The 23,351-nt window shown below is 39.2% G+C and overlaps 1 long non-coding RNA gene across 4 annotated transcripts in view; it reads right to left on the bottom strand.

Moving 5' to 3' along the window:
* Positions 1-23,351, bottom strand: part of LOC139598555 (uncharacterized) — a 436,125-nt gene that overhangs the window by 307,120 nt on the left and 105,654 nt on the right. For all 4 annotated transcript variants that reach the window (XR_011681953.1, XR_011681965.1, XR_011681960.1 and 1 more), the window contains exon 2: positions 18,528-18,590. This is a non-coding gene — a long non-coding RNA (uncharacterized lncRNA). The remainder of the gene's footprint in view (positions 1-18,527; positions 18,591-23,351) is intronic.

A 23,351-nucleotide genomic window follows, 5' to 3' on the forward strand; every position in this document is an offset into this window, starting at 1 on the left:
CTTTCCTCTTTATTTTAATATCTATTCAGTTTTGTTATTGAGCTATTATATTTTGCTGTTGCAATTTAAACCTTTTATCAGAAATAAATCTTTGAGTTCTATTATCTTGTAACAATTCTGTAGGGACAGGCATTTCAAGAAGCTGAAAGATAAAAATGAGAAGGAAAAGAGCCTTTTTTGCAGGCCTCTATTAAAGTTTTCACACTGCTACATTACAGCTATAAAATAGCATCTCTGATAATAATTCATTACAATTCCATAATACACATGGAATATGTTATGCTGTATTAATCAACAATTCTGTTTTGCTAACTTATTAAAATCATTCATTTGAAATTGCATATTATTTTAGTGCCATCTTGTCGCTGATTTATAGTGAGACTGAAAGTTTATTGATAGTTTCTCATTCGCCTGAGACCTCATGAAATTTGCAAATAATGTTGGTTCTTTCTTATATGTGCTTTTAGTCAGTAGACATCACTAAGGTAGAATGAAAAACACTTGACACAACTGAAGTGGTCACTGGCTTTGGGTTTTTGAAGGTAACACTCCAAGAGAAGAAGATAAGGAAGAAATAAAAGGAAAAAATGGAAGTGGTTGTGAAATCTGTTGGAAACCTGCAGAACTGCAGAAACAAGAGGAATCTCTTTCTCCCTGAGCCAGCATCAATGATTCATTAGCCACTTGCTAAAACTCAATAATCAGTTCATGATTTGCTGAGTTCAACCATTATGAAAACAATATACAGAATCAGTAAATAATGGCCTCTGATGAATCTGCTGCACTGTATTCCTTTTGAAGGATAACAATAGAAAGATCCAGAATAAAAGTAGAAAAGGAAGCAAATGAACCCAGTAAATCACATGGAAACCTAACTTTGTATTGTGTATCTGAATCTCTGTGCATTCAACTTCTTTATAGGCTCAACACACCTGCCTGTCTAAAAATGAGTTTGTTTTCAACCCCCAAATTTCAGATTCAGTTCTAGCACACTGCAAAGTAATAGTGTGGTGGGGTTTTAGGGGGGATTGTTCTTTTAAATTTTTTTAGCATATTCTGAAGCAAGAAAAATCTCTTTCTGTTGAGCACCACTGGCAGAAGTATTTTTCACATGCAGCAATATGTTCTCACTGTCATGTCTCAGAAGAAATCCCTTGGGGCTCAAGATCTGTGCATGTAATACCCACACAGAAAATTAAGCCTCAATTGACTCCACAAAAAAACACCAAATCCCACCTCTAAGAATATCGAAGCATTGTTTTTTAATGATGATTAATGAGATCCTTTTTAGGGTTCTAATATTAGTTACACCCATTTGTGCCAAAGCTAAATTCGATCTAGTCAGGGATTTCTTTAAAATGCTGGCCTGGGCGATAATAAGTCTCACAAATTTCTCCAGCACTCAGGAGAATGCTGGATCCTCACAGAATCTCAAGACCAGCGCATCTTTCTTCCTCTGAATCGAAACCCTTGCTGCCTCTGTTTTTTAAGTTTGAACATGGAGGTTTGTTCCTGTGAATGGGGTTCCAAAGGAAAGGAAAAAAACCCCTTCAGTCCCGTCCGGTGTGTATTTTGAAAAGTTTAGCTTCCCTAAGGTCTTAACAAAAGGAATTCTACTTGTGGGAAGAGATGATTAATCCGAGGCGCTCCAATGCTGTAATGATGAAAAGGACGCTCAACAGGTCGGAGCCTTTCGAAGGGAGGGTCTCACTCATCTCTGCCAAGGTGTGGTTCGTGAAGCATCTTTAGCTCTTGACACAGCAGAGGGCACCTCGGAATAATACAGCCTCTCTCCAGGGAACAAAATGCATTTCCAAGCCTTTTCTTTGCCAGGTTAACATTTGACAAGCTTGCTTTAATGCTCCTTCTCCCCAAGTAGCTCAGATGAGGAGGACAGAAAAAGTTTGCGGCAGAGGAGGACAGAAGGGAAAGGAATTCAAGATTTTCAAAACAGTGCCAAAGAGCAGACTTTCTTTCCTTGCTGCAGACACCAGGTAATGAGTACAAATGGATGGACCAGAGATTATTCTGGAAGACTGGGCCAAGGAAAATGGGGTTTGCTCAGCTTTTACACACAAAAACACACACACTAAATCTTCTATAATCTTATTCCTTAAGTGTATGGGCTGAAAACCGAGTAATGCTTAAATCCTACTGCTCCACACAGCCAACAGAAGTCAATTAGTCCAACTTCAGCATTGCATTCATTTCCCTACTGTTTAATCATTATTTACAGGATACCACAAAGGTGCACAGCTGTGAGAGGTATAGCCCCTGTCCGGAAGATCAGCTGTTGTAAGTTCACCCTAATATCGATACAAATAATGGAACACACTTTTTGCTCGGGAAAATGGCAGTCAAAGCAAATTGGGCATTCTGAGCTGGGCTCTGGCAGCCTTTTGTATTGCTTTCATTAGAGTGTCAGCCTCTAAAAAAATAATGTGACAAAGGAAGGGTGGCTGGTGAGCTGGCAATCATACAACGTCTAAAGATCTGAGCCCTTCTGTAATGATCATATGTGATTTACAGAATCAAAGGGTCAAATTCTGCCCTCAATTACACACCTATTGCTAGGTGGTACAGCACCACGTGGCAGGTGAATTAGAGAGATTATTGTATTTCTAAAGAAACAGAAAAATGCTCTGTGGCCTTCAAAGTAGCCAATTCAGTGTTGATCCTGTATTGAATAACAACATATAAATCTACGGAAATATCAGAGCATCTTCGGGGCATTTTTTTAATACAAATGTTTTGTGGAGCAACAGAACTGCTGCAGTCTCTGGCACTTGTCTAACATTCTGCATTTCTGGTCTAATATTCTATGTTCCACAAGTCAAACTCTGGAAAGGAAAAATCTGGCATTGTTTTGGGCTGCTCGAACCTTTAAGCTTTGGCTGTTTGTCAGTAGTTCCTCCTCTCTGCTGCATCCAGTGTTATCATGGGACAAGTGCTTCTTATTTTACATTTCTGATGCGTCTCTTAACTAATCCATACACAGTCTACAGAAGGATTAATGCAATTTATTCGTCAGATGCACAAGTTATTTAATTTAATTTGTAAATAAATTACTTTTTTTACTCAGAGCTAGAAATGAATTCTGACTTTCCATTCGGGCAAGACACACGGAAGCAAAGTTCAGGACACTTGTGAGAGCAATCTGACCAACAAATGGAACTCACACAGGAGGAAACAATGGAGAAGGAAATTAAACAATGAGTAGGACTATTAAAGAACAGCTCCATGGATTTGGACATGCCACAGAAACAGCCTTGCCCCAACCTCTCCGTGTCTCTTTCATCCCACTGGAAGAAATGATGCCATGATTTATGTTGAAGGTGCTGTTTCCCCGACATTTTAAAGGAACAGAATTTTCTGGATCTTCCCTTTCTTAGTTAATACACATGCACACCCTCACACAAAACATATGTTAATAACTTCAGACCACAAATTTAATTTATCTCAGCTTTCCACCTGACATCATTCCCTGTCATGTGGCGCATACCCATCCGTAAACAAAATGGGGATTCATTTCCATAGCAACAGCGAGTGGGACTTTGATCAGCTCCAATGATTATTTGTAGGCACACACGTTTACAGATATCAAAATCCTAACTGAAGGCTGATTACCTTTTTTTTTCTTTTTTAAATGAAAGCATCTCAGTTGGTTAATATGTAGGAGCAGGAATGCAAGTAAAGGCACCTAAAAATACCTCTGGATGGCAATGGAAACCACTGGCCATTAGCTCGGTGTCACTTGCAGTTCCTTGGGAATACAGATATTCCTAATATGTATGTCTGATGTACGTGTCCTGTGGCCAATGAAGTATTTTCTTTGTGTTCCCTGGCAGATGTGTGGGTTCAGGCTGCACATGCAGGTGTTTGGGGGCTGGCTCATGTGGGATGAGGAGAGGTGGTAGCCTGTGGCTTGACAGAAAGAGAGAAAAAAAATCTGAACAATGTGTTGAAAAAGACTCCAGTCAGAGCTGCACAGGACCAGCTGTTTTTTTCTAATTAGAATAACAAGAATAGCACATGCTAAAATGTTTTTTTTCTCAAAAGCAATGAATGCTTCAGGAACTATAAGGGATGAGCTCTAAAACCTATTTAAATTAAGGAATGCTTCAGGAGCCATATGGAGAAGAAAAAGAAAAGGCAAAACCAGAGAAATGTTTTATTTTTAGCTAAATCTGAAGCATTTCAATTCTTCATCCGATGTTACACAGAAATTATCTTACTTTTAAACTTCCAAAAATGTCAGTGCTGATGCTTATTGTATCATGGCTTAAACAAGATATTTCAAACACTTAGTGCATTTCAGCGGGGTGTTCTTACAAGCACTGTAAATTCCATTCTATGCCCTGAACATGCACTGAGATATATCCCCTATGATATATATCTGGTAATGTATGAGAGCTGCACATAATGAAGTATGTGACAAACACTCAAAACACACCCTCTATCATCAGTCTTTTCTCCTCTTCTCTTTTTACTTCTTCTTTTTTTTTTTTTTTCCTTCCACTTCTCCTGAAGCACTGATGATTCCAAACTTTGACTACAGGAATAACATTTGTAACAACTACGGCATTCTGGACATCTGCACTGTTAGAGTACTTTAGAATAAAGTCACATGGCCATAGGGAAATTTCACAGAATTCAAATCACAGTGACTTGCCAAGGTGTATAACGAGTTTGTTTTCAGCTGTTCTTCTCATGAATAATTACCAAGCAGGCATATCCTAAAGCTAGCACAAGCTGTCAGTTCACCAGAAATATTCAATATTTAAAACAGAATTTCGAATTTAGAATTTCATAAATGAAAATAATTACAGCACAGGCAAAATAGCACAGTTCAAATGCTGTCAGGTACTTCTTGCCTATCCACGAGGCTTCCCACAACCAGACGCTGCAGTCACATTAAATTATTTTTACAACCTAAAGAAAACCATGCAAATGCAAGAGGAACTGCAAGGATCTTCTTTTTGCCCAGAACTAATACTTTGCTCTCATTTTCCTGACTATTTCTTCCCCAAGAACAGAAAGAGACAACAGAGTTCAACCCCAAGACTTCCATCTGTTCCATTCCCTTTGGATCAAACGCACGCCGCGTATCCTGGTGCACGCAGAGCCACCAGCAGTGTGGAGCTGGACAGGAGGGAGGAGAGGCAGCAGTGAGGTGGAAGTGCAGGAGATGGGATCTCCAAGGCTCCCTGAGACCCTTCACCCCAGGCAGGTGCTCATAGGAAGCCCAGCCCTTGCTGTGCCCATGGGAGAGGCTTTGGGAAGGATTTCATGGTTGGTGTCCACCTGCCCTGCACAGAGAAGGGACTGAGGCCAAGGGGAGCAGCTCAAGGGCAGGGAGCTCACAGCCCCTCCAACATTCCTGGGACCCCTCTGTCCCTCCAGCAAACAGCAGCTCCTCTGTGCCTCCAGCAAACAGCAGCTCCCATCCCTGGCACTGGGGTTTGCATCCCCAAGGGATGGTTGTGAGCCAAGGGAAAAGCGTTCGCCTTTCACACAGGGCTTAATATCGGCACATTATTCTAATATTATGAAAATCTTTATTGCGGCTTGAATAATGCCCTGAAATAGATATTGTGCTGGTTAATAAATTACATTTTCAAATGAGAGAGATTTTATCACCAAAACATCTCATGATTAATTTCTAATGTGAAGCTTATGGCCCGAACTTAAAACATTTGATTTTGCATTTGTGTTCAAAGGTTGAGCACTTAGTAAAGTTTTTATAAGAAACTTGCTGAATTTTTTTCTCCATATTGAAAAAAAAAACCACTAACCTGTTAATCCACTATAACTTCATAACCTCAATTACAGCTCTTGAGATGAAGGTGATTAAAAATAAGTATTTTCCCCTACTTTCAAAGAGCAGGTCACAACTTCCAAAGAAATCCTGTTTCAAATTTTGCAACGATACATTAAGGGCAATAATTAGAATTGGTCAGAAATGTTCCATAAGATGTTTCCCATTTCTCAACCAGTTCTAACTATAACTACTTGGAGTTATGACATCTCGAGTAGTAGCACTGAAGTAAATAGTGTTATTTCTATAGGAAGCAAAAAGGAGATAATATAAAACTGTGTGTGCTATGAGAAAAATAGAAGGTATTAAAATTAAGAATTCACAGCTCCCAAATTAGATTATGGACCATGAGACCAAACTTCTGCTCTAACAGGTTTTAATTAATAATTGATATTAATCAGCATTTTGCTGAACTTGGCCCACTGCTAAGATTTGTGGCCCTGTTTTCTAATACCTGTGACTAATTTGCTGTTGTTGTTTGTGGTCAGCCCATGCTCCATCTAAACCCATTCTCAAATGACCAAATAAATCAATAAATACGGGTGCCAGAGTTCACAGGGAAAAGCTGCAACTCCCTTTCTCCATTCTTCTGGATATGGTTCAGTCTCAAGGACTAAGACCTAATTTTTTCTTCAGTTGATTATTTCCAAGATCAACACAGCACTGCAAATATGCTTATACAGTTGGCATTCATCTTATTAATATTTTCAAGAAATAAATCAAAATTGTGCTTTTCTAACTGCTAGCCAATCAATAATCAAATACTACATTACTTACAAAGAGTTGAAAAAATGAGCATAAAAGAAACCAAGAGAATTGAACCCCAGACAAAAATATGCACAATTTAGACTTTAATCCTATTATTTGCCAGAATGTGTGCTTAATTTTAAGCACAAAAATTAGTCCAGACTAATGATTTTGTAACCCTTCTCAAGTGGCTGAACAGGTTGGCTCGTATTATTTCCTAAGCACATTTTGGGTGGAAACACAGCAGCTGTAAATGGAGGAGGCAAAGCCCACAGCAGCACCAGATTCCTGGCCCTGGTGATGGGATAGAATTAAAAATAAAAGTAAAAATAAAATTATTTGTGCATTTGGAAGAATTATCAGTCCTGCCTAAAAATCACTTCTTGTTTTATTTTGAAGTTATTTTCTAAATAAATAAATTGTTGCTGTGAAAAAAAATATATATACCTGAAATCTGAGGGAAAAAAAGAGAAACATTCTCCCAAATCCCTCTTGTCAGTCCTGGCTTTTTAAAGGTTTTCCTTTTTTTCCTGCAATACTTCTCCAAATTGTGTCTGTGGTTGATACTTCCTATCCTGCCTTCCTCCCATGGGGAGCTAGAGCTCCACCTTCTTCTCTTCACATTTGCAATCCATTTTAATAACTTTGTCTCCTCCAACAAATAAGAATTTTGCCATTGTCTTTAGGGGAACAAGAGGAGATTTTCAGGGAGCTGAGCTGTATAGGTTTTTGTCTCATTTTAATCAGGATGTTGGTTGCACAATTCAATACTGATTGTGTAATCAGAAAGCAAGAAGAAACACAACACAAATGAATTACTATGGAAAAATTGTCCTCATAATGGGGTCATGAAGCATAGAGATATACATTTATAATGCTCTGTCAAATTACATTATGCAAGGAAATAAATTATGTTAAGAGAAAATATGTTTTAATTACAAGCACAATACTTCTTCAAATTGGGGAAAAATTGCTAACCCTATTATTATTATTATTATTATTATTATTATTATTATTATTATTATTATTATTATTATTTAGCCTCAATATGCACAGAAGTGCCCGCACATCCCCTGCTGTTAAGGAGCCTGTGAGTGCACAAGAACAAAATTTAGGAGTGTAACATTTTCCAATTATTTTCTTGCCTGTAGTTTTTTCCTGCCCATCAATGTGTAAAATAAAGAGACCCAAACAGTCAGACAACAGCAGTTTGTTGCCATGCACATGACAGCAGTTGTGCTGTGCTCTCACTAAGTGTGTGGCTCATAAAGTAGTTTGTTCAAATCATACAAGTAGAATACAGAATAATAAAATAAAGAGAAAGCATAAGGTTGGGGGGGGGGGGGGTTAGTTTTCTTTTTTTAAAATCCAAACAGACATTTAAAGAAGAGCATTCTGGTGAGAAAGAGGATGTTGTCAGGTTACACAGTTCACCTTGTAATTGTTAATGGAGTTTGAGTAAGTGCAAAGGCAAAGACAAACTTTATATAATCCATTATAATGAATAGATATCCATTATGTTACCACAGGTATGAGCCCTGCCTGCCTGTTACATAAATTTAGAGATGTTATTCATCTTTTAAAACCTTTATTTTTCCATATTTTTCCAGTTTGGCTACAAATCAAATCACAGTTGCTCAAAGTGCTGAGCAGAAAAGAGAGACAAGACTTTGCTCCCTCAGCCTGGCCACACAATTAACCCCAAAGCAACAACCACCAAAAAAAGGCTCAGCCCCCAAAGCTGTGCCCAGGGAAAGGGGGTCCCTCCTCCCAGCCCCAGTTTTCTGGGCTAACAGCAAACAGCTTGGAAAAGACACAGGAATACAAAGCTGGGAAATATTCAGCCTTTGCTTCAGCACTCCTGTGAAAACTCTGAGCACACAAAGAGAAGGACACACATGGGAAAGGGGAAGTTTGGCCATGCACTTCTCAACCCAAAATTTAATTTTATTTGCTAAACTATTGCTTAAAAAAGAATTTAAAAATCCTTGCCTGCTCACCCAAAAGGTTCACTGATACACTAAAGTATCTTTCTTACCACAAGGTGGCATCTTCTTATTTTTATATGAAACATCTGAATATTTACATAATTTGAATAATTTTCAACACCTGAACATTTCTGATTTTTTTTTTTGTGTGACAGCCATTTAACATCTGTGCAGATACCCAGTGATGGTGTTAGACTTCACCACACAAATGCTCCTGAAGTTTCTGTGGCTGTTTTTCATGGACCTGTTCACAGCCACCACATATACACTGAATCCCCTCCCCAACAATGTGCTGACAACACTCACAGGAACCCACAAATACTCCTTGAAAATTCCAGGGCAAGCCAAATTAAGAATTTACAGCACATGTTCAAAATGCTGAGCTTTCTCCCCAAACTCCTATTGAAAAAGCACATTACTGGATATCTCAGCATGCAGATATTTTAAAATATAACACAGTAACCCACTACAGCCAGGGAACTCTACACTCCAGACTCTGTAACATAACTCAAACCAATTCTACAAACACAGGAAAATGCATAAAAAGCATCAGCAGGGTTTTGCTCAAATCTGCCCAGCTCACTACTAATAAAACCCGTATGAGAAGTAAAAAGGGAAAAGTTTAAAGCCTGTCTCTAACAACTCTCATTTTGCACAGTCACTGGTCTCCTTCCAAAGGTGAAGATTTTCAGCTCATCAAGAGCACAATGTCCAGTGAATACGTTCAACTTAACACAAGCGGGAATTACTGCACAAAGTGAGAAATCAGAGCACTGAGTTCCTCTGACAGAACTCAATCTGACCCCACTGCTCCAAAATTGCTTTAAAAGCAAGAGAGAAAAAATGAGATTTTTATTTTTAAAATACTACAAGTTCATTAAATATGATCCCAGATCTGCTGATTCAACTGCAAAGGTGCTGGTGACTTCCAAAGGCTGTGGACTCGGGCTTCTGTCCCATAGCTAAGAGAAGTTTACCTTGCATAGTACATCACAAATTGAGAAATTCCATGCCAAAACTTTTTCAGGATGAAATTCCAATTTAATGCTTCTGAGATGTTTTAGAAATTCTTCTCTGCTTCCTCAAACTGGTCCTAACTACAAACTTTATTCTCACATACTCATCTATTGTTAAGTTCAAGGACTTGACTTTATCTTTTAAAAGAAAATTGGCTTGGTTCCTTAATTTGAGACAATTTATCTCAAAGAAATTTTAATTTTAGATACTTGATTGTGAAATGAAGGTATTTGAATTAAAGGGAAGAATTCTCTCCTTTGCAGCCAACAGTTTCTAGGCACGGTGATTCTGAATGTTGCACCATTGGAGAAGAGCATCAGAATATTTCTAAACCTGGTTCTTCCCCACTCTTTAAGGAAGATATTGAACACATTTTTGCTTTCCAGTTTTTTTGCTCTCAGTTTTCCCCTTTTTGTCCCACCTGAGACCCCCACCCAGGAGGTGGATGTGCAGATCCTGATCTACTTGGCTGGGAATGAGTACGTTCCCTGACAGCAGAATCAGGGATCCATTTAGAGTAGTGAGACTGGGCTGCAATCACCTGCAAACACAAATGAAGCAATAGCTCCAACCATTACGTTTTTTCCCAATTATTTGCAGCTGCAAAAACATACAGACAACATTTTTCATGCACAAAATGCCTCTTTTGGCCCCAGACAAAAATCAGGTCCTATCTCTTATCTACTATTCTGGTAAAGCTTTCAGAAAGCAAGTCCTAGAGCACTGAACTCATGTCTAGCAGGCCATCTGCAAATCAAATTATTTCCAAAATTATCCAGTGAAGCCACGTCACTTGGAAGAGACAGGTATGATTATTGCTTCTAAGGTTACCTGAGAGCTGAAAATAAAGAAACTCCCCACTCCTGAATGCACAAGCAATGGGTGCTTGTACAAACACACTACAAATGACACAGCTCCACCTCAAGTAGAAAACAACTTGTCAAACCTGGAGAAAACTCCTGAGGGAATTTTAAAGGGTATTCCTTTACAACTAACTAGCCTGTAAAAATTACTTAGGTTTGATTTAATGGCAAGTAGGTAAGAATAAAAACAATCCTGTGCTGTATCACTAAGCAGTTCTCTAGATGTTTGGAGCCAAAACAATCAAGGGGACAGTTGTATAAATGATCTTTTCTAGTTCCAGTGGAGCTGCTCTAATTTAGGAGCTGGAATTCTGGCCTAACACAGGAAACATCAGCACAAAGCCTAGTTTCACTTTACAGAACATGATCTTACTGGTCATTTTCTTTGTCAGAAAATGCCTTGATTTGTGTGCAGAAGATATAAACTGAGCAACTGCCCAGGTGTTAGAAGCACAGGCTGTGACATCCTCGAGGACAGGCTCGTGCCTTCAGTCTCTTCTGGGCTATCAATTCATGCTTAGGAAGATAAAGGCTACCAACAAAATAACTCAGGAGCAAAATCCTCTGTGTTGAATGAAAAGGAGGATTACTGGTGCCTTTACTGGGAGGTGAAATCTAGCCCTCCACTGAACACCAGCTGGCCTAGCAGAGAAACTGTGACAATTCAAAGTATTAAACTCCTCTTCTGTATTTTATACTTCACACCAGATTAATTCATGTGGCTCAGGCAGTTCTGTTCAGAAACTGAGGACACCCCACAGAACACATGGATATTTGCTGGCCCTCACATCCAACTTAACTTCACCATTCTGTATCTGAGACCCTTCCCTGAGCACCACAACCACCCCTCAAAAAGCTCCTGGTCCAGCAGCACCTCTGCTGTTCTCACCACACCTCCTGCATTATCCTGAGCTCTTTTGCTTTTACCAGAATTTAACAATGTAAATTTAAAGCCCCTGTGGTATTAGCAGTTACCACGGCTCACATGCAAGACTCTGCTGTTATTCCACCTTACAAAGCAGCACTGAAGGAATTCACAATCCCAATATGCTTAGTGTTAGCAGCTGGCTTTTCCATGGCAGCTTTTTCAAGCTACCTCTCCATGAATTGCAAGAGAGGTATCGATAATTTCCAGCTAAATTGATACATTTTGCCTAGAAACCAGAATTCTTCCACATGTTAGTATAAGAAAATGAAAAGCAGATCTTTTATTTTGGGCTTCTCTGTTATTCTCATAAATAAGTGGAGCAGACAGCTGACATCTCCTTCTAGTTTACTCCACATTTCCTTTAATTTATCAATGCAAAGTTATTTAGCAGAGTATCATTAATAGAATTTCTTCAAAGGGAGAAACATTATTAGATATGTTAAATCTCAACAATGTTGCTTCACAGCTGTAGCCATGGATTTTTTTAGGCATTAATTGAACATCTGTGCACTTTAATTAATTTGAAAAAAAATGCAAGGGGGGGGTGGAGGCAACAGTAGGTACTGTTGAATTTAAGGAACCAATTTTAGTTTTCCAAACTTCCTCAAATAATGATTCTTTTATGTACACATCAGAGCCTTAGCAGAGGTTATTTATCATGTGGCCACACTGCCGTGGGTGAGGTTGATGCCCCTACACACCTGCAGCAGTCAAAGGAGCTGCTTAAGCATCCAAGAGAAGTGGTGATGAAAGGATTGTCTTGTCCTCTCCTTGAGCATCCAAAAAAGATCAAATTGTACCAAACAAAACCTAGGCCTGCTGCACACACAATCTGGAACCGTCAGCCACAAGTGATACCACACACAACAAACCACAGTTAGGATCACTCCTTTCACATCAACTCTGAGGGAAAAATAGGAGCATTTTCTGCACAAATGATATGAACTGGATGAAGGTGAGACTTCTGAGTCTTTCCAGATCTTCTCTAACAACTACTTGTCTGAGGGATGACACTCACTGAAGAGCTGAAATAATTATAATTAACCTGTGAGGAATGTTAAAGGTGCAAAGAACCTGTAGAAAGCACCTTATTCCACAGTGCCCTTGCCTACACTGGAGTTTTTTCCTCACCAAGATCAGTCACTGCTCATACTGCACTAAGCATTATTGTTTGCTACTCTGGAAAACATTCCAGGCACTACTTCAAACTAGAGGGGGAAAGAAAGGTGCCAAGAAAGCACAACTTTTAAGATGGTTTAAAGCATGGAATACCATAATTCCAAAGCTCTCCTGCTGAATCAGATAACCATAACTACTGGAGACTATTTTGAACGGGACTATTCAATGTCATGTTCAAATCACTCTGAGGCTGTTTGGGTTTTTTGTTGCGTTGCTGTCCATGAGCATACAACTCCCTGGCACCTTCCCAGCACGAGATGCTTCCGAATAACCCCTGGGCTGGCCTTTGGCTGGCACTGGAATGCAGATTCCAAGCAGGTAAGAAGTTTCCCCACACACACTCCCGGTGTTCAGCTGCTCATAATCTGCAGCACTCACAATTTATCATCGAAGCCAGAGCCTTGCTGCCAACTTATCAAAGTGGCCACTGGATGCATCTGATCAAGTCTGAGCATCTGGCTCTTCCCTGTTCCTGACATTAGCACAGACAACAGAATCAGTGGACTATTGAATGCAATTACAGTAAGCGAGACAGACAATAAAGATTGATAGCGCCTTCTCTTTTTATCACACACAAAACTAGTGGGGGTTAAAGCTTTGCCTTGAGCTGCCTTCATTTAACAATGATTGAAAATATGCAATTGTGATGGTAAAACACTGCAGCCTGTACCACTTCATTTACTGGACACATTATCAAATTAAATGAAAAGTGAACTGCCAAAAGCAACAGTTATTATATATTAATGATGAATATTTACTTAGCATTGTTCACAAATCACACTGAGAACAGAATCCTTCTTGTTATCTTCTTTGCAGGCTACAGATGAGTAGTTTAACATTTCCATGTTTACGTTAAATCTTCTGTCTGCAAATCTCCAAATTCAGACATGTGCAAATGGTTTTGTGACCATCCATGTGGTTACAAACGTGTAATTAATAAAGTGCTCCAGCAGTAAATGAATCCTAATTGCTGCAGGGATTCTTTACCTCAAATCACTGTTGGTATTCTTGAAAATACTTCACTAACCAAAGAAACTACAGAAAAATCATATTTTGTTTCCAGCAGGCTTTTACGTGGTGGGTTGTGTGGTGTGCAACAGCTTCGAACAAATGGAAAATGCAGGAGAAGTCAACATCGTGGATTTATCATGATTTATCCATCTGTTGTATGGGATTTCAAACTGGTTACTGGTCTTCGGTTACTGCTAAAAATATGTGGTACATTGGAAGTGCACTGACAAGAAAGCAGAGTTTTGTAAGTGAATGATTATTTTGCTTTACAATTTAACTCCTTGTTTTTCAGGAGCCGTGCTAACAACAACATTCCTGCCTCAAATTACAGCCAAATCATGGGTGCCAATAACCTATGGAACAACAGAATTGATCGCTTCATGGATATGGCCTAGTTTGTAGTGATTTTTAGTAGTAGATAAACCAAGAAATTTTTTCATCAGGATGTCATGTAAGCATTGATGCTACACAGAAATTAAGAAAAAATGGTCTTTTCTACAACCTCCAACTACACTGTCAATACTGTTAAAAAAACAAACCCAAACCCCATCTATCTCTGGTCAATTTTAGATCAACTGCAATAAAGCAGCAGTTGGACAACTGCTGAGTTTGGGGTTCCATATCCCACAAATGCAAGCATCTGGTCCTTGTCAGGCACTGAAATCCATGCTGGCAGATTTTGGCAATGCTTGCTCTATAGAAGATCTTGATGCAGGCACTAATGTCTGTGCAAGTGCCATGGTGAGATATATGAGCCTAAATGACCAAACTGAAGTTTTTTAAATAAAAACAGGCATTGGCTTTTTTTGCCCTATATGCAGCCCTGGGTAGGAAAATAAAGCCATTCCTAAATATTCACTAATCCCTGAGATGTATTCTCCCAGTTTTCCTTCTTTTTTCAAGCAAACCAATTACATTCCAGGAATTTGATTTTTACAAATTGTTGCTGTAAAGGCACTGTGGACTAAACAATACAAAAGAAGAAAACTGAGGAAAGAAGTTTGTTTTTTTTCTGGCCATATGCTGGCATATAAACAATAAAAGTGACAAAGACACAAATATGCCACAATGGAAAACTATGTGCAGATCCCACGCAGTAAATTGAAAAAGCAACATGCTGCATGGTTCTGTTTAACAATAGTGCAAAAATAACTGTAGGAAACTCTGGCTAAGGCGGCCCACAGACAGTTTTGGAAGGGAGGCATCAATTGACAAACTACAAGTAGAACAAATAAATTATCTTAAGCCTACTGAAAACAGGAAACCAAGGACACTTCTATTTTCAAATGACATTTATTATCACTCCACCCCCTCCCCTTTTTAAGCAGAAAACAAAGCTAAATTTAACAAATTTAATAAAACTTTTTCAAGAAACAAAATCATTTTATTATGTTCCCATTTGCTGGAAGTATCTAGAAAAACTGTAAGTAGAGATTTTTTTTTCCCCATCCAAGCCACTTTTTCCATTTGAATCCCCATAAAAAGAAACAATGATCCATTGCACAAAGCAAGAGAACCATTGAAACTTGGTTTGCCATGATCACTTTTTGCTCTGCCACACCACCTCATGCCCCTCATCGTGCAAAGGACAGCAGTGAATGCTGTGGTGTGTCCCACTGCTGCTGCCAGCAGAGAGAAATGGAATCAAACGAGCCCTGTCCATGTTTTCCTCACTGAGGTATCCCCATCCCATATCCAGACACTGGTAATTATGCAACTCATAAAACATAATGGCTTTGAGACGTTGCTCTGCTCTGCAAACAGGTTTAGAAATGCCAAAGTCACTGCAGGGAGAAGAGGAACAGACCACAGGCTGAACCTCACATCCTCAGCAAGCTGGGCTGGGTGTGAGGTACACTCAGGAACAGAGCAGCTGAATGCCTTCAGAGGAGGCTACAACATCGCCCTGGAATTTTATTGTGGAAAATAAAACTGAACTGAAAGTCACAGGAAAAAAAAAAAAACCCACCAAACAAAACAAAAGTTAAAAATTTGAACTTTGATCTGCCTCAAGTCTGGGAGAAACTGGATGAGCTCTGCTCATCCATTAGGGAAAGGCACAGTCCCCACACCTCAGGGAGAATCATTTTTAGAGATAATCAATTGCATCACAGTCACAAGAATCAACAAGTGTAGTTATAGATAAAGTGAACAGAGATTCTGATTTTCACAAAAGCTGTACTTCACATTTCCATATTCCTCCAATGTATTTCAGTCAAGATATTGTCCAGCTGCCTCATATTTCAACAGGACAGGAATAATCAAGTCAGACATGTACCAGAGTCACTGGAGTGGAGAGATTCTGCTGTCTAAGGTCTTCTCTGAAGAGCAATCAACCTTATTTTTTTCTCTCTCATTTTGCCATTCCTATTGTGTCATATAAACACAAAGAACCAACCACCAAACCCAAGAGTGAAGTCTCATTCGGTTTTCTCCAGAGCTGCCAGGAGAAGCCCAATTCCCAAGGCACCCTTCTGCCCTGAAGTGTTCCCATGAACCTGGTGTGCTCCTTTCTCCAGGGAGGCAGGTTCATTATTGCCAACACCCAGGAGTGTGGAATGGCAGTGCCACCATGTACATCCACAACAGTAAGATACTGATGAATTCTAGTATCCTCTAAACACCCTCATTTGCTCACTTATTTTAAAATATTACTATGTGACAGTGCAATAGGTCACACAGCCAAAACACTATATGAAAATCAGAATAAGAAAATATTCCAGTGTATATTCCAGACCACTTCAGATCCTAAATCTACTGATCCAAGCATAATGCTCTTGCATCCCCTCTGAACTCTGACACAAAGCTTTGCTGTGGCATCAGACAAGAAACCCAACACCTTGTCTGCATCTGCCTAAACAATGTAATTTATTCATTGCTTTAAAAATACCACAGGTAATAATCCTTTATCCACAAATATCACAAGTTTAGGGAAAGAGCTTGTTTCAGCCACTTTGTCAGAGGCATGAAATAGGCAATATCATGCAAGATGAGAAATATGAAAGGAATATTTAGTGCAGAATGGAAAAACTGCTGTTGTCTAATATAAAAAGGTCCAACGTAGTCATGCTTTAATATTTCCCAAAAGCTAAATCATGTTATTCTGAGAACACCTTCATCATCATCCCCTCCCAGTCAAAAACTAATTTCATTTTTTGCGATGTCACAAGAAAAGAAACAGCCTCGGTATGGAATATGCAAAATATAAACTTGGTAAATTCTGAAAGACATTCCTCTCACCATCTATCTGATTTAAAAACAGTTCCTTTAAAAATGTTTAGCTAAGCCTTTACTCACACTTTTAAAAACTCAAGTCTGAAATGGACACAGAGAAGGTTTGGGTCATCATGCCTGTCCAACGCTGAGACCAAAAAGGGCAACTGTTCACAGTGATAAGAATTTCACAGGTATTTAGAGGGTGACTGGATTGCAGCAAAATCCAGTGCAGGACATCTGTTCATTGAACCTCACACCTCATCAAGGTAGCTTTTAATTTGCTTGTTTCTGCCCCTCCTGCAACATTCTAAGTCACAGTCACATTTTGTAACCATGATGGGGCATCTTCAAAAGTTAGTTACAGCTGTGCTGGGCCCCTTCAGCAGAGGCAAAAAGGGAAATGTTCTGTATCATGGTAGTTTTGAATCAAATCTTGTCCTTAGTGAGTGTCCAGAGCAGAGAGATGCCAAAGTCTCTCTTAAGGCATTTCAGTGAGAGCACGCAGGTTTTTTAGACACCCTCCAAAAGCCATTGGGAGGAGGTCCAAATTTTCCTTTGGAGATCCCTCTCTCCCTTTATTGACTGCAGAAGAATCCCAGCACAACTCATCTCCTATTTAGACACCTTGAACAAGGACCTAAAGCCAAGAAGACGGGTCAGGATCCTGCAGGAAGAGCCACAAACAGGAGCAGGTCTCTGGCCACCCTCCCACACGAGCTGGAGCTCAGTACTTTTCCTGCCTGTTTCAATTCCACGTGTGTGAAAAAGGATAACATCCCTGCCCCAACTCACAAGGGCACAATAAACACATTAATGATTATTATGCCCCCTGAAAATACGGTAATGAAGGTTGTAAGTATGAGCACCACCATCAGAAATGTTTCTGTGCACTGAGTTCCACTTACCAGCTCTCTCTGTCGTGCAGAACTTCCTTGGGCGGGGATCCTGTGGCAGAACCTGGAGTGACCCTTGGCCTGTGCCCACCAGAAGCTTTGGAGCATTTGTGAGCAAGGGCTGGGCTGGTGCTCCTCCAGGGGCACAGATGTGGCTCTGCTTGGCAGGATGTCCACAGAGGATGGTGGCAGATGCTCCTGGTTTATTTCTTTAATTACGTTTCACATGCTCTGGGATTTCTCAGAGTCTCCTCAACTGCTAAATTCCATTACCACCTCCATTGCCTGACCAGGCCCCTTGGCACAGCAAATACAACTTCCAAAGGGGGCCCAAGGGACACCAACCCCAGAGTGCAAAAGTCTTTGGTGATGACCCTGCAGTGTCCCCTGCTCAGCTGCAGCAGATGAGCACAAGCAGGAAGGCAGAGTCTGCTTTCCAGCCCCAGGAAACAATTCCTTAAAAGCCTTACAAGGTGACATTTTCCACCTCTTTCCCTGCACCATGTCACATAAGGGAGGATGCTGTACCCTTTTCTTCATCAAGCATTTAAGAGCAAAAATACTGTCATTTAAATTCTTGAAAAATTATAATTTTAGTTAACTCTGAGATATAGAGCAAGGAGTTAGAACAGGTCCCCCTTCTCAAGAATCCCTTCTCTGATTTGAGCTTGAAGGTGAAATCAGCGAAGCTGTAGAGTGCACTGATGGGAAACTAAGAAAAAGAAGGAAAATAGCAACTCTTGGACTAGTCCTTACTCAAGACTAAAAAATCAGGCACATAAAATTGGTGAAAAATATCTGGTTTACAGCTAAAAGCAAAAACAGAGGAAATCTTGACTGGGGGCAAAACAATAATGTCAACATTACCTTAGAAATGCCTCAGCTCAGTCCTTTAGTCCCAAGATCTCTTCAAAGCAGCTGGTTCAGGCTCTGGAAATTAAAATAATAATAACAAAATACAATTAAGACAGAAAATATTATTATAATAATTCTTATTTAAAGAGCTAATAAAAGATGCTTTCCTCCTTCCTGCAGCCCCACACCTGCCCAAAAAAGGGGAGAGAGCTGCAGGAGGGACACCTGGACATTTGGAGAGCCCTGAACACAGCAGCGGAGTGGCATGGTTGGCTCACCAAGAGATAATTGCTTCTTCCCTCTCCTCCCTAAATGTGATAAAATATAAATTATTTAAAAATTAGAGGCATTTAGAGTAACAGCCCTCCAAATGCACAGTATTTATTCCTTCTTTCATTGCCCACAGTTTATGGCATTGTCTGGCTTTGGGTATGCTTTGCTATTTTTTTCCCTTCTCAGTTTACTCAGTATAAGGCTTGCACTGATCTCATCAATAAGAAATGAATTTTGGTAACTTTCAAAACCACTATATTATTTTTCCTTTTATTTGTAGTGAGTTTTTCTTCTCTCAGTGGTATTACTGCAATAAGTCAGTCATTATTTCTTTATGTTTTCCCTCCTTTCTTTAGTATTTCATTTCCCTTTACAGCACATCTCGTGATCACAAAGAAAACAGAGACACTTATTTCTTTTAACAGTTGAAATTGCTGCAAGTGATTTAACTGTCATTTAATCTGATTCCTCTCTTCTGTCTGTGGAGAAATATGTTTAATGTACTGGAAATTATGTTAATAAGAAAAAGCATTATCTCATTTAATGAAATAAATATACAAATATTTCAAAATAAAATAAAGAGGCAATCTTCACTGAGAAAAAAATGTCTCTTATGGTTTGCATAAAATAAACAAATGAGAAAAATTAATGAATACATTGAAATATACTGACAAAAATTATGCCTAAACTCAAAAGGGAAAAAAAAAAAGAGAAGGTGACTGAATTGCATCTCACCTAATCAGATGCTTTTTGAGACAACACAGAAGGAAGCTCAAAGGATCACAGTACAAATTATTTTTTTAAATGATGTTTTTACCCTAGGCTAAACTTTTCTCCCCTCCTTTTAAAATCCCTCAATTTTCCTGCCTTTTTTGTTATTGCTTTATTTTCTTCAATTGGCATCAAAATAATATTTATTGTTTAATGATTGCAATTGCTTCATCCTTTAATTATCTTTGATCCTGTGCCACAAAACATATTTAATTTATGGCAAAGAACTTTGAGCCCCTCTGATTTAGTTAATTGTAACAATCAATAACTGTGTTTCTAAGCTTTTCCATTCTGAAGGATGTAACCAGCATGCACTAAGGTTAAACAAATATTGTTAGTGGGGAGAGAAAAACTTGTAGCAATTATGTAATAAAAGCATGACCACTGCAACAGAAACACATAATTAGCGATTTAATTACAGACATCAAAACAAACTAAAGATGTCAATAAAAAAAAAAAATCTCCTGTGACAAACTGATTTTATTTCCCTCTTCTGCAATTCTAGATCTTCATGTATTTCTTTCTGTTTTCTTGTTTTCCAGAAATGAAGAGCTCAAAACCCAAAGAAGAGACTCGGTGCCATCCGTTTGGGTGTGACTGCAGTAGGGATTTGATGAAATCCTGGGATTACTTTCTCACTGGCAGAATCAGTTCCTTCACTGCATCCCACAGGGGATTTTTTTAACTCCCCCTTTCAAAGGGCCCAGCAGTGCTGAGTGTGCCGTGGTGCCAATTCCTTAGGGGAGCTGCAGTCACTTGTGTCACGAACCTTCTCAAGGCATTTTCTAAGTGCACCAGTTTCTGTCTCTGCTTCCCCACTCCTCACTAAGTGCTGTGGATCATAACAGCTCCGGCTCAGCCACTTCTGCTACCCAGAATAACCAGCCAGAGTGTGATGTGGAGAGATCTCAAGTGGCTTTCTCACTTGAAATCCAGAGTTTTACTTTCCTACAGTTTTTCTTTCAGTTTATGGGCTTGCGAGTGGGAATTTGAGGAGGGCAGAAGTTGTGCAGTGAATTATTTGGGTCAGTATTAAACAGGTCACCTTTTCATTTTTAAAAAGTACCTAAAAATCCTTACAGTGAAATTCTAAACCCACTGAAGTCAGGAACAAAACTCCCAGCAGCTTCAGTGGGGATTTCAACCTGTGCTTCCTGAAACATGCAAGGGGCACAGCACAAATCCAGATTCACCACTCCTGACAGAAATCTTCCACCTTGAGGGCCTGCACCTGATTCATCTGGATTGGAGGCTTAAATTGCTTTTAACCATTTCATGAGATACAAAACAAATCCTAGAAAATGGTTGCTTTCAAGTGTATCTTATCGTTCACGTAAAACAATAATCCATTTAAATAAATTTAGAATTACTATTTTCTATACACATATATAAAATCCCAGTCTCTGTACAAACACCAGAATTTGGTTTTAATTATGTACTTTCTTTTTCTGCTAAATTTCAATTCTACTGAAAACATTCCCTACAGTTTTTGTGATCAGGGTTTACAGAGATATTCAGGAGAGAATAACCCATCATAGTCACAGCTTTATACTTCTAATTCTAGGTTTATCAGCATTTAAAAACAAAAAGCTAAACCCCATTGTAGTTCTTTTATAACTAGAGTGAAGAGTGGTCGGCAGTACAAATTACTTAGGAAATTATTCTCCTGCTGGGAAAAAATATGGCACTGTTAATATGCAGAAATGGCTCCAAAGTGCTCTGGGTTGGACCCACAAATGTGGCTCCAGCCTCCAAAGCCCTCTGGGTTAGACCCAAAAATGTGGCTCCAGGTTATATCCATAAAGCCAAGTCGAAATATTATAATAATCTGATATATTCCTCTTGCAACAATACTTAAGGGAGCTGGATCAAAAGAGTGGAAGCATTGACATTTTTTATTTCAATGTCTTTTGAGTGATCAAAAGACTATTGACATGAACAAACCATCCTGTCAAGTTACAAAGAAAGAACCCCAAAATCTCTTTTTAAAAAGGTGTCTGTTTTTAAACTTGCATCTAAAAAAAACTGTAAGCTCTGCCTGACACAAACCTGAATGTTTTCCCATTCAAGATCTTAAAAGACAGACATCCTTTTTTCAAAGGATACTTGTACAGCAAAAGCTTAATGTTTTTAAGCAAAATCGAGTAAATCAAAGTTCCTAAAAGCAACACCTTCTTTTGTCTTCTTTTTTCCTAACACCTTTGTCTCTTTTCCAATTTCTTATCCTATCCTTGACAATAAAAAAAGCAATGGAAAGAGACAGCAAAGCTACTTAAGATGGTATTCAGCAATACATTTGACTCCAAGGAATTTTTTTTTCTTTGAACACACTCAGTATCCTGAATTTCAGCCATCTTGCACATTTAGCTTTTCTTGTTTCAAGGCTAAATCTGGATGAAATCAAACCCAGGACTTCTTCCCTACATGTGCAGGGGAGAACTACAAATAGAGCCCTTTTCTACCCTGTGCTGTGAATAAAAAGAAAATCCCTTCTCTGTGGGTACATCTTCCACCATATTTTGGGATCCATAAACTTGTCAAGAAAAAGGATGGCACAGACAGATCCTCACAAGCACATCTCCAGCTCAGCTCATCTTCCAGCCCATCTCAGGCTCTAGAAGACATGGATGCCATGAGAAATGTCCATGAGGGACCTGCAGAGAAATGAGCTCCTGCTCCTCTGCAATGCTGAGGGAGCATTTCCCACTGCACAGCCTCTACAGAAATTCACTGATCCCACTGAAATCTATGGCCAGGGCCACACAGATTCAATGCCTGTTGCCAGAAGCAAAGGGGAAGCTGCTGGTGCATCTTCCAGACCTTTTGGCTGCCATGGATTGAAGACATTCCTGCAACACCCTCTGCAGTATCACTGTGGAGGCTGGAAGCTGAAAGGAAAAGCTAATAGTGTCTTATGTACTTCTGAAGTTCCTCCTGCCTCTTTCATGTCATTCCTTTAGACTATTATCAGTCTTTTTAAACATATTTGAATTTATTTGATTTTTGCATTTTGTCCCTCTGTTCCTTTAATGAAAAGAATTAATTTATATACCTTTGAAGAGCTCTCTGTTTTCCCACAATGCAATTGGCCGATTTTGCCTCAAAATGGGAGTCAGACTTCACCAGCCTGAATCTCAGGAATGTGCACAAATACTGAATCTAGAAAAATCAAGTAGGTGCTTGAAACCACAAAATGGAAATGTATCTCTTTGAGCAGAAATGCAGAATTTCAATGCCAAACATTGAATGGATGCACCTCTTCACCCAACCCTTTTATTTGGTTTTGTGTTTGTATTTCTTGAAGCACGTATTTTTGCAAACTACATTGTATGACTTCCATCTACTCCACAGGAACACATCACTAACCCAGCAATACCGAAACACTGAAAATATACTGGAAATATCTGAACTACAGAGAATTTAGAAACAGGAAGAAGAGTAAATGTATGTGGTGCCTTAGCTTTGCAGACCCATTTTGCTTTTGTTATCCAGACTGCAAATATTGCTCCAATTGATTTACATCAAAGACAGCATTTTTAACCAACTCCACAGAACTAAAGGAGGAAGTTGTACCAAGCACTTTATTTTTAAATTCCTCCCCTTGTTTGTCAACAGTGACAATTGACAGCAGATGTCTCAAAACCTCCAGCATCCTTGATAGTGATTTTGAAGAGATCTTGATACCTGACTATCAAACTTCTACAAAAAGCATTCTCAAAGATTTGAGAGAGAAAGCAAAGGAAACAGGCTGAAACATAGCCCTCAACCAGTTGAGACCCTTGGCAAAAGTAC

The sequence above is a fragment of the Agelaius tricolor genome, unplaced genomic scaffold, assembly GCF_023055355.1.
Source record: "Agelaius tricolor isolate 1412-34295 unplaced genomic scaffold, bAgeTri1.0.p SCAF_1, whole genome shotgun sequence".
NCBI lineage: Eukaryota > Metazoa > Chordata > Aves > Passeriformes > Icteridae > Agelaius > Agelaius tricolor.